The following is a 15,476-nucleotide window of genomic DNA, read 5'->3' on the forward strand; positions in this document are numbered from 1 at the left end:
CTAGGCCCTGGATTCCCATCACTCCTTTTTGTTTCCTATTGAGAAACATCTTCATAATCCCAAGACCTGAGGTAGCTTATCTCAGAGATAAGGCTGAGAGCTAAAATTTACGGAGTGAGACCCTTAGTCTCTTTGAACCAAATGGGTTTGGAGAGAGGGAAGGGAGTGGGTGTGTGAGGGGGTACTTCCTCACAGAGGCTTATAAAGGGGCATGCAAAACAGAACTGGTGGAGTCTCTCCTAAGTCTAAGACCTCTCTGTTTTAAGGTCAGAGGACTGTTCTCCTTCCTTCTAGCCGCGGGTTTAGGTTTTGGTTTTGTGGCAGTACAGCAAAGTGGAAGAGTTTGGGAATGTTAGAGTCAGACAGACTTGGGTTCAAATCTTGGGTCTGCCATCTAATAACTGTACCATTTTGAGCAAGCTATTTAACTTCTCTGTACTTTTAGTTTTTTTTTATTTTGATTTTCCTTTTTTAATCCAAACACTGAGACAGTGGAAATGCCAATCTCATAAAGTTGTTGTTAGGATTAAATGTAATAATAATGCAAAAGGTTTAGCCAGTGCTGGCGTTTTAATACGGATTGATAAACACAGTGATAGCAGTTGTTGTCTTCCACTTCTCTTGTATCTGAGCACGTTTGCTGTGAAGACGAAGCTATCTTGGTGTTTATTTTCCCGGTTGAGGTTGGATGGTGGGAAGGCCAGTGCAACTTGGGCTGCGTCTCCGTAGCCGGGACATTAGGACCACTCTGCTCCAAGTTAGGGGCTTTCACTCCCCATAAGCTAATGTGCCTCCCTCCCACAAGAGCACAAGGGAGTCCTTCAAGGACAAACAAACTCACACCTCCTGTTCCTCCTGATAAAGATCCCTTTTGGTTTTTTAGTTTAAACTAGCAAATATTTATGGCTTCCTAGTGCTGTACGTGACTTAACCAATTCAATTCTTACGACAACCCCATGAAGTAGGTACGATTATCATCTCCATCTTCAGATAAGGAAACAGTCTTAGAGACTTAACATGCCCAAAGTCACACGTCAGTTTGCAGTAGAGTTAAGATTTTCAAGTTCTTCAACTTCAAATTTGTGAAAGGAGCTATTATGTAGTTATTAAATGCAATGAATTCATTCTGGAGCTAGCTGCCTGAGTCCAGATCCCAGTCCTGCCATTGATGGAGATCTTTGGAATGTTCCTTGATCTTTTTTGTGCTTTAATGCCCTCATGTGTAAAATGGAGAGAATAGTAATTAATGGAACCTATCTCATAGCGAGGTTGTAATACTAAATAACAATGTATTTTAAGCACTTAGAACTTCCCTGGTAAATAATAAGTATGCATTAAGCGTTAGCTATCATTACTGTGGATGGCTAATTATAGGACGCTGAAGCTGAAGGATGAGAACATTAGCAAAGGCTTTGGACTGTGTGAAATTAGTTCAAACTCCCTTTGTTGAGCTGAGCTCAAGGCGATAGATCACTTTTGATGATGTTAAATTTTACCTGAGCCTTGTGGTCCTGGAGAAGAGTAAAAGTTAAGACCTCCCCCCACCCCCACCCCAAGCCTGGGCATTCTGGAAAACAGCTTACTGTAAAGAACTGCCCTTCTCCATATGATTTAAATAAGATTCCTGGATTCTGCCTTGTTTACCTATGACGAGGCTGGACACAGTCCTTCCACGTTCCCATTCTTTGCCTCATAATTGATTAACTGAACTGCTTGTTCTCACAGCTCAAATGGAACAAAATCCTTGTTAACCAAACTTTGGTTAAGCTTCTATCCTTCCTCCAGGCCCTTTAACTTTAAGGGGGTTTCCCAGAAAATAGTCTATTTTGCATAAAGCATTCTCTGATCTACTATCTGATCATACCTCCCTTTCATCCCGCTTCCTGCTTCTTTCCTCCTTTCTATAATAGAAAAACCCTTTCTTCTAACTGTCGAGATCCTTGAGGACTTTATGCTTAGGCAGTTTTCCCTGTTGCAATAGTCTCTTCCTTCTATTGCAACTGTTCCTTTCCCTCTTACAATAATCTTTTTGAGTAAAGTCTTTCCTCATCAAGTCTGGATTTGTTTTTTATTAACGCTTGTTACCACAACACTGGTGAGGTTTCCTCAGGTCACTAATGTGTCCTCTGCTTTTGAAAGGTGACATGATCTTCTTCAGCACTACATTACTGGGTGGCCCAAGCAATCAGTCCACTGGTAAGTTCCATATTTGCTCCTCTTTACATACAGAACTGGCTCCCTGGCAAATGAAGAGCCTGAGAGAAGAAGCAAAATGCAGGTTTGTCCAGGCAACATCCTCAGACCCCTCTCCTTCTCTGGACTCCAGTCAGGGAATGGAAAATTCATAACTTACATGCTTCTTCTCTCCTTCCACAGTGTCAAGGAGTAATTTCCAGAATTTGTTAAAATCTCATACAAACACACAATGAACATTTACCAAAGTTTTATTTGACTCATTAAGGAGAGAACAGCAGAATAGCAAAGCTAGTCCCAGAGAGGATATGAAAAACTGATATACAAAATATAGCACTCAGATAAAAAAAAAGAAGGATGTTAGAATTAGATTGCTAATTTAGATATAAAACTACAAAATAGGTTATGAGTTTATGTAGCAATACACTTATAACCTTTGGGGCTTTATTCAATACTTGTCAGAAATCATTTCCATCTCTACTGAATAAAAATAATTTGTACTCTATTAGTTTTTTCCAAATTAATATCTAACTTTATGGAACTGAGTCTCTAATCACTATGTAAGTTGTAAGTCAAGCAAAGTCACATTTTCTTAGATCTAGGTGGTCCTTAGGTGGCCTGCTAGACAAAGCTTGGCATGATAATGAAAGGACCACAGGCATCTTTTTGCCTTATTTCCAAGTTTTGTGTGATCGTTTCATAATAACTGAGGTAGGCATTGCGAAGCAATCAGAAAACTCATTTCCACCAAGCCTGGAAATAACCTCAGTCTCTTTTTCAGCAATGTTCTCCATATAGTCACTACCAATTGGTAAAAATTGGTGCAAAAGGAAATTGCTTTGCTATCCAGCTCTTGAAGATGATCATAGCTTGGTTTAAAGTTCCAAATAGCTTCTCTCATGTCTGATTGATGCTCTCCTAATGACTCATTTTAAGCTGTGGCTTAGCTGTGAGGGAAAACCTCAACAAACATCATCCTTCATTGAGGGAGGGTGAGAGATCAAAGAAGGTGAGGTCAAAGGAAGGTATTTCTTTTCCACCTTAGAGGGGTGTTTCCCAGCTCTTCTGAAGCAGGATTTCACAAGGAGCCACAAGACTCCAGAACCCTTTGTCTAAAGCACATAGGTTCTTCTGATTGTATCAGGTATATATAGTCATGTATTAAATGAGTAAGAAGTTTGAAAGAGGTTAGGATATTTGTTCTTAGTTATGTTAAATTTATAGAGGTGCATGGTCCATCTATCCAGCAAATGGAACTGTGTGATCAAGGGAAATGGGAAGATTAGGACCCAAGAGGAGAAGCAGTTATCTTTTCATTCATCCCAAGGCATCCATTGGTTCCTACTATGTGCCAAGCTTTACTGGACTCCGTTGGAAGCTATCCTGAAGTCTTCCCCCTAGAAGGATCATGAGACTTCCTGTTACTACTGTACAATGAGTTTCCTGAATGACCTACAGTAAGGCTTAGGTGCCCTTCCAATAAAGGTATTGGAAGGAGAAGACTTAAGTAAGGTATAATTGTTCTTTGTTGAAATTTTCCTTCTTATAATTATGCAGTGTTAACATTGCCAAAATTTCTTGTTTGAAAATTATGCTTGACATTTATATTTCCATGCAAAATAAGTGGAAAGATCAGTGTTTCCAATAATGTAAAACAAGACTAATTTGGTGTCATCATAGATTTCTGTCCTGAATGAAATGATAAAAGGGGATCAGAACATTTTTCTCTCAGGACAGCTGTGAATGGACAGTTGAAGAAAAGTACCAGCAGGCAGAGGGCTGGAAGATGTGTAAGTGAAACCTGGCATTGTAATTTAGAGGCAGTAAAGGGGAGTGTGCCATTTTGACCCATTTCTATCTCTTAATGTCCTTTGATTTCTCCTTCATTGTACTTATATATGAAATTCTTGCCTTGTTGAGAGAAGGGAGTTATCCCTACTGTGGTAAACCATGAAACAAAGACACTGGGTGAGAAGCTGTGGGAATGAGCAAACACAAAAGACACCTCTTGCTCTCTCAGAGCTCACTGTATAATAGGCAAGATATTCCAAGATTTTCCTCATAATTCTGAGGGTCAGTGTTCACAGAGAAATTGGGAAAGGTGGAGTGTCAACAAGAGAAACATCCAAAGTTGAAGGTAAAAGGATGAAAAATATGTATATATAATGTACATACTAATCAAAAGAAAGCTGGTATAACTCTAGTATAATAAACTATAACGCTATATATAGTTATCAGACAAAGTAGACTTTAAGTGAAGAAGTATTTCATAACAATATAAGAGACAATCTGCCTGGAAGTTTTAATAATAATAAGCCCTATGCACCTGATAATATCGCTTCAAGAATATATATTGCAAGAATGGCCAGAGCCAAGGAGAAAAAAAAGGAAATAGACAAATGCACAATCATAGTGGAGTACTTTTAACACCCATCTCAAAATAGTTGATAGAGAAAGTCTAAAAATTTGTAAGAATATGGATCTTATCAACCTGGTTAGTAAACCTGTCCTATCAATCAAATAGAGCGCTGAACCCAACAATAATAGAACACCCTGGTGGCCTTTTTCTCAACCACATGGAAGAAGCCTGTCTGAAGAATAAAGACAAGCTGTGGCAAGTGATGGGGAAAGAAATAGTGGTGCAATGGCATCAATTTAACCCCTCGAATCTAGCCAGTACTGAATTTCTAAGTTACCTAAGCCAATAATTCCTTTCTGTTTGACATCAGAGTTGATTTCTGCCACTTAGTTACCAACAGAGTCTTGGTTTAAACAGCAATGACCGATATTTCATTAACTCTTAACTCTCACATCCCACTGGCTTGCAGAGCTGGCACAGCAAGTCCTTATCCCTTATTCCCTTAAACTTTGTCCATGAATTGCCAGAGTCTCTGGAAAGCACTGGAGACTGTGCAACACGTGTGCCTTTGCCTCGGACCCTTGCTGATATCCAAGGCTCCAAAACCATGTGAAGGAGTTGCTTCCCCACAAAGTGACACAAGTTCCCTGCTTGGGGTGGAGCTGTTCCCTGGGTCTCTGGCTAGAGGGACTGACTTGGGGCTACTTACTTTACAGGCTTTATTGCTTCCAGCCATCTTATTACTTGCAGAAAGAGAAGAAATTGACCCTGTTTCTAGTTTTATTTTATATCTTGGCTCCTGGCCCTGAAGTAACACTGTGTGGGTATGGCTTTGCAATAGTATGTCATGTGAAAATAACAATGTCAGCTTCTGCCTTAGGCTCTGCCCCAACCCTAGAGTTCAGACCTAGGTCACAGAACCAAGTGGAGGAACAAGCGCCAAGTCACCCTTTCCTTTGTCTTGTGCTTATGCATACATGTGATCTTCTAAGTCCCCTTCTCCCCAGCAAATACAGGTCTCAGGGCCACCATTCCACCCTTTCATCTGAGACCACAAGATTCTGAAACCTGGTATTGACCAGACAGGGAGCCTATACTTCATATATTTCTTCAGTTGCTAACAGGGCCTCAGAGCAGATGCCTGAGTCTCCTTGCTATAGGATACTAGCTCTCCCTTTCTCCACTCTAGCAAAGGGTTTCAATTTAATGTTTGCACTAAGTACTGATGGGTAATCCTCCATTTATAACACTCCAGGGCATCTCGGGGGATGGATCTAGAACACCCAAACCAGAATTACCTGGGGGCTTATTAAAAGGCAGATTCACAAGCACCACCCCAGCCCTACTGGAGCAGAATGTTTGAGGGGTGGCAGAGCCATTTTGGCTCTCCAATAAGTCTATTGCTCACTGACAGCAGTTATTTTAGACAGGGGTCAGCTAACAACAATCTACAGGGACAAATCTGGCCAGCCACCTGTTTTGTAAATAAAGTTTTGTTGGAATGCAGCCATGTTCATTTATTTATGTATTAATTATGTTGGCTTTTGAGCTATGGCAGAGTTGAGTAGCTGTGATGGAAACTCACAAGTATGCAATGTTTACTAACTGGTCCTTTGCAGAAAATACTTGTGGACCCTGGCCTAGACAGTAAGCCTTTTACTGCAAACCATTGGTGGCAAATGGGTCAGTTTTCCTGTCAATAGATCCCTGTAGATTAAATCATATCTCCCATATGTTCAAGTCTTAACCCCTGGTCCTGTGGAATGTGAACTCATTTGTAAATATGATTTTCAAAGGTCCTTTTAAGATGAGGATCTTAAATCTTACACTGAATTAGGGTAGACCATAATACCATTTGGCTTAAATCCTTACAAGCAGAAAAAGTTTGGACACAGAGTAAAAGAGAAGAGAAGACAGGAGACAGACGGCCATGTGACAAAGGCAGAGATGGATTGCCAGCAAGCCACCACCAGGACTCTACAGACTTGAGAGAAAGCGTGATCCAGCTAAACTGTATTTGGAACATCTAATCTTCAGAAATGTGAGCAAATAAACTCCAGTACTTAAACGAACCAGTCTGTGGTATTTGTTACTGCAGTGCTGGCAAACTAAGACAGTTACAGACCACTGACCGGCCATCACCTGGCAAAGGCTTGCACATCCCACACCCAGACTGGAGCCCAAATAGTTCTGCTCTGTAACTCAGGCTCCTGGTTGCTTGCTTTTTCTTCTGTTATACAGGGCAGGAATGCCAACCAAATTCTGGTTGTCCCCTTTGCCAGTCTAACCCACACTATTAAAAGCAGAGAATCCTGCTTCAACCCCAAACACTAGGGTTCCTCTTTCATTCATCATCCACCCCATTACCACCTCCTCTCCCATTCAGCAAGTGCCCACTGAGCTCCTACCCTGCTCCTGACACAGCGCTAGGCACTGGGGCACATATGGGCACTAGAAAGATGCAATTTCTGTTCTCCTGGGAGCTGACAGTTTAGTGGTAGAGACAAACATGCAGCAACTAAAGAAATTAAAAAAAAAATTACTGTACAAGTGTGACGTGCACTATTAAGTTTGAGTGCCCATGGCATTCTATAAGCCTATTACAGGGGGCTCTAGATTTTAGTTGTTTCCTATCAGGGTGAGGGAGGCAGCAGGGTGCAGTGGGGAAGAGCAAGACTTTAATAGATGCTCCAACCACCCAGGGTTTTCCAGAACATTCTGCAAAGAAGCCAGTAAAGGATGAAATTCTTGGCAACTGATCCCAGGAGGTGTAAGAATGATACTCCCCTGAATAGCTGCTTGAAATTCCAGGCAGCCTGTCACTGTAATCCAGACATTTGCTGTCCCCAGTCTCCCCAGGAGAGACTCAAATCCACATCTGACAACTGTATCAGACACAGTTCTGTCCAGCCCTGATTGTAAAGACAGCCCCATTTTCTAGTTTCAGCACCCAGGTCCACAGGTCCTCGACCCCTGGGAGGAGACTGTGTTCTTGTCTGAGGCGACAAACTGCAGAATCAGTTTGACCTGTAATTGGTTTTGAAATGCCTGGGTACATGCCAGGTAGCAGAAACCCAAGAGCCAGTGAAAACACCCTTGTCCAAAGCTGATTAGGTAAGCAAAACTTTCTGTGCAGTGTCTGGGACGATTTTACATTATTTTTCTTACAAGACATCAGATGATAGAGCTTGCTGAAAACTGATTCATGTTTTTAGTCTGCTTTCTTTCATACCTGCTCAAGGAAGCCTCTAAAGCAAGGCCACTTTGCCCTGACCTACTGGGATCTCAGGCTTCTGAGAAGCAAGTGAGTCTTCTGAGTCCAGCCCAAACTAGTAGCCCCTTCTTCTCTTTCCCAGGGTAAAGTTCAGGGTGGAAGATATCAGCTGTTAGTAAAAAGTGACTGTATTAGTCAGGGTTCTCTAGGGAAATAGAACCAACAGGAGAGAACTAAAAATATGAGATTTTATGAAGGGTCTCACACAACTGTGGGGATGCACAAGTCCAAATTCTGTAGGACAGGCTGCAAAATGACAGCTCTGATGAAAGTCTTAATGAATTCCCCAGGAGAGGCTGGCTGGCTGAAGTGGAGAGAGATTCTCTCTTCTGACCTTCCTTTAAAACCTTCAGCTGATTAGATTAAATATCACTAATTGTGGAAGATACCCCCCTTGGCTGACTGCAGATATAATCAATCATGGATACAATTTATGTGCTGATGATTTAATAAACCATCCTTCTGGTTCATTAACCAGCCATGAAATGTCTTTGCAATAACAGTTAGACAAGTGATTGTTTGACTAGAAAACTGGGCACCATCACCTGGCCAAGTTGACACATGAACCCAAACTATAACAGTGGCCCACTGGACAGACCCATCCCAAGGATATGTAACTCAGTAGGAGACTGTAGGTTGAATTTCAAGCCCTCTCTTACTGCCAAGGCAGGGTACATTAAGGGGTGCACAACCTGTACACCCATGCACATAAGCTTTGCTGAGCTTTGTGATCTCCAGGGATGGTGACCAAACATCACAGACTAACTGGCTTAAACAACAGGAATTTATTGTCTTGGTTCTGGGAGCTAGAAGTTCAAAATCAAGGTGTTGGCAAAACCATGCTTCCTCAGAAACTGTAGGGTTTTGATGGTGGCCTGTTGACATTCTGTACCTCAATCTCTGCCTCCTTCACATGGCCATCTCTCTCTGTCTCTGTCTCTCCATGCCCAGATTTCCTCTGCTTAAAAGGGTAATACTAGTCATGTTGAACTTGGGTCCACCTTGATCCAGTCTGGTCTCATTTACAAATAAGTGCACAGTTACAGGAAAAAGGGGTTAGGACTTGAATATATCTTTGGAGTGGGAGTAGGGGGACACAATTCAGTTCATAATACCCTTCTTAGGACTCATCCTGCAAAGCCCAAGTTAACATGAGCAAGAAGCAACTGGAGAAGAAAAGGTGGAAATCCAGCTTCATTCCACCTCTGTGGTAAGATCTTCTACCTTGGAAGCACCAGAATTAATTCTGGATCTTGAGCAGCAACTTATCAGGGACAAGTATTCACAAAGATTCCAATTCCTAGAATGCAGGGAAAGCTTGGGATTCCAAAGTTCAAATGAAAAACCAGGACTGGGTGCTTGGATAAATCATTTCCTTTTACCTTGCTATCCTCAATGCCTTTCAGGAGGTGCTCTGGCAAGCATATCTAGTGGAAGAAGATGAGGAGATTGGGTGAGAAGCCAAAGTGATGACATATGGAGTAAGGTGCTGGAGACTGGGAGAAGGAATGGGACAAACACATAAGGGAAGGAATTCAACAAGGACAGGTATGACCATAAGGGGTGGAGAAGGAGAGTTGAGGAATCTTGAATGGATATTGTGATGGTCAGGTTCATGTGTCAACTTGGCCAGGTGGTGGTGCCCGATTGTCTGGTCAGGCAAGGGCTGGCCTGTTTGTTGCTGTGAGGACATTTCATGGACTTAAATCATGACCACATTGGCTGCATCCACAGCTGGCTGCATCAGCAATCAGCTAAGGGGACTGTCTTCTGCAATGAGTGGTGCTTAATCTAATCACCAGACGGCTTTTAAGGAAGATTCAGAAGAGACAATCACTCTTCCTGCTTCAGCTAGCCAGCCTCTCCTGAGAGTTTGTTGAGGACCTTCATTGGAGCTGTCAGCTTGTGGCCTGCCCTAGAGACCCTGGACTCTTACAACTCCATGGTTGTGTGAGACACTTTTATAAATTTTATATTTACAGATATCTCCTGCTGATTCTGTTTCTCTAGTGAACGCTAGCTAATACAGATATCATCTTACCTTTTCAAGCTCAGTTCAGTGTAATCCAGAATACTGAAAGGGCTGAAGGTTCATAGTGAGTTCACTATGGAATTCTTAGTAAAAAGGGGTCTCGGGCACTTCAGAAAAGAGAATATACAAATCAACAATAAATACATGGAAAGGTTAGTTTCAATAGTCACCAGATCAGTGAAAATTAAACCACAATTAAGTACCACTGTATACCCACCAACTTGTCTAAAATACATAAGGCAGATAATTCTAAGTTTGACAGAGATGATAATGGTCATACATTGCTAATGAAAGTATAATAAATTGATACCCTTACTTTGGAAAACAACTTGGAGATATCTAAAAAGCTGAAAATCATACTTTGTAAGCTGGTAGTTTCCCTTCTAAGTATATGTCCAGCAGAAGTGCATACATACATGCACCTAAAGACACATTCTAGAATGTTCACAGCAACACTGTTTATAATAACGGTTGCCTAGAAACAACCTACATGCCCATTAAGAGTAGAATGGGTAAATAAATTGCAGCACATTCATACAATGGAATACTATAGACAATGTAAATCTATGTGATGCAGCAACCTGGCTGAATCTCATCAATGTGATACTGAATTACATACAGTATGATTCTATTTATATAAAGTTCAAAAACAGATAAACCTAATTTATGCTATTAGAAGTCAGGATCATGGTTACCTTGGATAAGGAGGGCATTTATACCCAGAAGGATAGGAGGGGGGCTCCTGGAGGGCTAGTCTGTTCTGTTTTTTGATATAGGTGGTGGTAACATGTATTTGTTCATTTTGTGAAAACTCATTGAGTTCTACGTGATGACTTGTGCAATTTTCTGCATGTACATTGTACTTCAATAAGAAGAATAATAACTCTGACCATAGAACTTTATAGAATTTGAAACTTTCAGGGTCCCTGTGCTAATATGATAGCAAGACTATAAGATTGTGTCTCCACTGAGAGCTTTCCTATGTCTATTCTTATAGTGAGTACTGAGAGTGGATAACTCCACCTCATTCAGGATTGACCAGTTGGTAAAATAGATAATCCCAAATTATAAAGAATTCTCAGATACTGGCTGGGCATGAAAGGGGTAAGAGGAGAGAGGAGGACATACAGTTGAGTGAATAGACAGAGGACATTTGGAAATACAAATGTGTTTGGATTCACCTTGGAAGACTGCCTTAATAAATGCTAGTAATTATCATTTACTAAGGCATGCATTGTGGGCCAAACCCTGTGCTTAGGAATCCTCTCGGTTGCTTTGGAGACAGGCGTTATCTCAATTTTATACACTAGGGAACCATGTGTGCTCAGAACCAGCAGACATGCTATTTACCTGGGCACGGCCAGCATCCAAGCAAAGCCGCTAGCTTTCCCACTGCATGGGAGACACCTTCTTCCCAAAGAGGCATGGATTTGACGGCACCTGCTCCCAGGCCCTGAGAACTGCAGGTGATTGCTGGAATGATGAACTCACATGGGTGGACAGCCTTCTACTCAGATTAGCTTTCTGCTGCTGGAATGAGAAAGAAGTGAACAAGCCCCACTATCCTGTAGGCAGTGAAATTCAAGACGTGTGTGAGGCTGGAACATGCTCAGAAAGAGGACATAGTACTGAATATTGACTAGTAATAATGAACAGTAAGCAACATTTCTGTGAGGACCTGTTCAAAGTGCTTTTCAGGTATTAACTCATTCACTCTTCAAGATACAAATACAAATTTTGAGGCCGAGGTTCTTATTAGCCCCATTTTTAAATTAAGATTTTTGTTTTGTGATAATTGTAGATTCACGTGCAGATGTAAGAAATAATACAAAGCTCTCTTGTGCCCTTTACCCAACTTCCCTCAGTGGTAACATCTTGCAAAACTCTAGTGTAATATCACAACCAGCAGTTTGGCATCGATACAGTCAAGATACAGAACATTTCATTACCACAAGGATCCCTCATGCTACCCTTTTATGCTCACACCCACTTCCCTCCTCTGTCTCAAATCCCTGGCAACCACTAGTTAGTCTTCTGTTTCTGTAATTTTGTTATTTAATTTATACAAATGAAATCACATAGTATGGCGACTTTTGGGATTGGCTTCTTTAGCTCAGCATGATACCCTAGAGAGTTATCCAAATTGTTGGGGGTACCAGCCCCATTTTTCAGAGAGGCATAAAAAGGTTGAGGGTCTTGCCCATGGTCACATGACGGGGGGGAAGCTGAAACTTGAACCCAAACACTTAGATGCTCAGCCTGCATTCTTAGCAACTCCTGCTATTCTGCCTCTTTGAAACAATTTGGAATGTTTTTACTGTAGGTAACTGTTTAAATAAAACAAAACAAAAAATGAAATAGAGGTTTTTAAAGCTACTTGTTTAAACCTTAAGGGAGCATTTTTGGTCGTTGCTTAGCAGTTTCTCTTAGAGAAAAGAGTCTGGGCTCTGACATCAAACAGATTTAGGTCCAAATATGACTGGGCTATGCACTAACTGTGATTTGGGGCAAATAATACTTACAGACCCTCTTCACATAGAAAACACAGGGAGGATTGGATGAGAAAATATATTGAAAGTGCACATTAGAGTGCTTAGCACATAGCTGGTACTTAAAAATGCTATTTTCTTTTTGCACTGTATAGGTTATCAACTGACACAATAATGCATATGCTCATAAGTCTGGCATGATTGGCAAGGTGGCTCCGCTGATCTTGCCTTGGCTGGCTCACATATCTGGAGTGGATCAATTGTTGACTGATCTAGGCTGTTTTTGGCAAGGACAACTGCAACAATTCAGCTCTACTGCTGTGTCTCTTCATTCTAACCAGCCTGGCCTGGAATGTTCTCATGGCAATGACCAAGGCGCATGAGAGAATAGGTGGATTTGGGAAAGGCCTCTTGAGTCCTAGGCTCAGAACTGGCCTTCTTGCCCTGTCCACCATATTCTATTGTGGTTATAAGTCCACCTAGATTATTATATATTATAAGGCCAACCTAGATGAAATGGTTGGAATTTGGAATTTGATTCAAAGCGATACAGGATGGGTAAGTGAGTGGATGTAGAAATGTCACAAGATGGCTGTGAGTAGATAATTGTTGAAGCTGCAAATGGGTACGTGGAAATTTATGATCCTATTCTGCCTAGGCTTGTACAGGTTTGAAATTTTCCAGAATACAAATCTCTGAAAGAAACTGAAAGCAATTTTTTAAAAAATCAGTAAGAAAATGTGAATTTAATCAATACAAACTTTCCAGAATAAGATGCCTGTGATAGTTCTACTTCCCAAAGATATCTTTCTTGATTTTATGTATGAACTATCCATGCATTTTTCCATCCATCCATGTTTTTATCTTCTATCTATATCTATCTATCTATCTATCTATCTATCTATCTATCTATCTATCTATCTATCTATCTATCTATTTATCTATCTATCTTTCATCTATCAATCATTTATCTCTCTATCCTTACATTATCAATGACAATTGTTCAGCTGTCTGGTCCAGGGTTGCTGTCTTAATTTGAGTTTCCTGAGAAGCAGACACTGAGATAAGGATTCAAGTGCAAGCAGTTTATTTTGGTGGCATAGGAAAAACTTGGAGGGGAGTAAGAAGGAAACGCAGTCAGTAGACAGTGTTATCAAGTGAATCACCATTGAGGGCAATAGTAGCTTAATTCCTTGGAAATTCTAGAATATAGTGTTGACATCCACCTCAGAATTATCCCACATGGAAAGTGATGGAGTGTTTTGATGTCAGCTCCTCTCAGTCATTGGTTGACTATTCCTCCCAGATGTTGAGTCTCTGCCACTTCAGGCTTGTCATGCCCAGGCAGAGTGCTCACACAGTCTTGGAAAAAGTATTGGCTGAGAGATGCTGATCCTGTCAGCTGGAAGTTGGCTGGAGCACCCTGAAATGGTAAGGCCTAGGGAAATGGACATGCCAACAGCATCTACTACAGTCCACCCCTTATCCACTCAAATCTACCCATGCTCCACATTGAGTTTCTCCCATCCTATCAGCACTACATAAAGGCAGTGCCAGTCACAGTTTAAAAATTAAGAACTCAAAATACTGCAGCCAGATCTGATACTCCAATGGAATTTGTTATTTCACTCCTTTACCACCCATTTTAGATTCCCCTCACAGTTAGCCAGCACTTCTGGTGGTGTTCATTGCCTTTCCAGTGATGTCACTGTATATTGTGAGCCTCTGGTTACTATACTCTTGTTAGGCTGTAGTTCATGCCAATGCTCATTTATGGTTTTTGTTGGATATAGGGGTACTCTGGGGAGCTTCAGTGATTTCCCAGGGTACCATACATAATGCTCCCTGCCCTCATTAAGTAGTAGCAAACTTATCTTCTGCTGGGGTGATCCACATGAATTATTCATCCTGGTATAGTCAGTAACTCTTTTCTTTGCACACTGGTCTACAGGCATGATGAGACTGAGAGATCATGCAGCAGTTATAACTTTAGGTCTAATAGAACCCTTACTGTTACCCCTCGCAGAAGTGTCCATCTGGGGACCAGGACTTCTAACCCAGTGAAACCTATAGGTGAGCAACAGGAAGCACAAATTCCTGAGGCAGGCCACTAGGAGTGATGGTCGACTCCTCTCTTTGACCACGTTGTCATCAGACCCACGAGTATTAGTTGGTGTGGTAGGTTGAAGCTGTTATGTACTCCAGAAAGGGCCACGTTCTTTTAATCCATTCCTGTGTGTGTAGACCTACTGTGGGTGGGACATTATGATTATTTCAGTTGAGATGGGATCCACCTCATTCGGGTTGGGTCTTGACCCTTTTGCTGGAGTCCTTTATAAGAGGATTAAACATACAGAAAACTCAGAGATAGAATTTACAGAAAAAACATCCAGAGAGATTGAGAGAAGCCCTGGAGAAGCTAAAAGAGGAAGCCACTGAAGCCAGAAGCTGAAAGCAACAAACTCAGGAGAGCAGCACCAGCACCAGCAGATGCCAGCCATGTGCCTTCCCATGTGACAGATACCATCAGTCTGTCTTTGGAATTCAGGTATCAATCTGCCGATTCCTTGAGTTGAACATTTTCATGGTCTAAGAACTGTAAATTGTGAGTTAATAAATCCTCATTGTTAAAAGCCAACCCATTTTTGGTATATTGCATTCCAGCGGCTTTAACAAACCAAAATAGCTGTGTTCCTTAGAAGCTGAGCCTGAGATAGGTGTTTCTGTGCAAATGATTCAGTGGGTGAGTGCTCTTAAGGGAAGCCGGTAAGAGAGTGAGGGAAGCAGGATAGGGCAGGGGCAGCAACTAGCAAAGACGGGCTTTAGTAAGGATAAATGGACCAATTCTGCAAGCCCAGAGTGTTCAGCGGCACCTGAGCATTCAAGGTTCTCAAGTGTGTGCAACCAGATATCCCCATCTCAAAGCCCTACTCCCTCCCTATCAGAATACAGCTTTCAGGAGAGTTGCTGGGAGTGGGCTTACAGCTGTGAGTTAAGCCTTCTATACAATTCTGCTATTCTCACAGTCAGGCCAAGGCCCAATTTCCTGCACAATCTGATGTTCCTTTCAAAGCAAAAGGCACAAAATCTTGAGGCAGCCTATTTGAAGAAGTTAAGGGCATGGCCCCT

At 41.6% G+C, this 15,476-nt stretch overlaps 1 long non-coding RNA gene across 1 annotated transcript in view; it reads right to left on the reverse strand.

The window, feature by feature from the left end:
• Window positions 1-10,291, reverse strand: part of LOC143660391 (uncharacterized) — a 29,067-nt gene extending 18,776 nt beyond the window's left edge. The window contains exon 1 of the long non-coding RNA XR_013164003.1: window positions 10,175-10,291. This is a non-coding gene — a long non-coding RNA (uncharacterized LOC143660391). The remainder of the gene's footprint in view (window positions 1-10,174) is intronic.
• Window positions 10,292-15,476: the final 5,185 nt, after the last annotated feature.

This window comes from Tamandua tetradactyla, chromosome 16 (assembly GCF_023851605.1).
Source record: "Tamandua tetradactyla isolate mTamTet1 chromosome 16, mTamTet1.pri, whole genome shotgun sequence".
NCBI classification, from domain to species: Eukaryota; Metazoa; Chordata; class Mammalia; order Pilosa; family Myrmecophagidae; genus Tamandua; species Tamandua tetradactyla.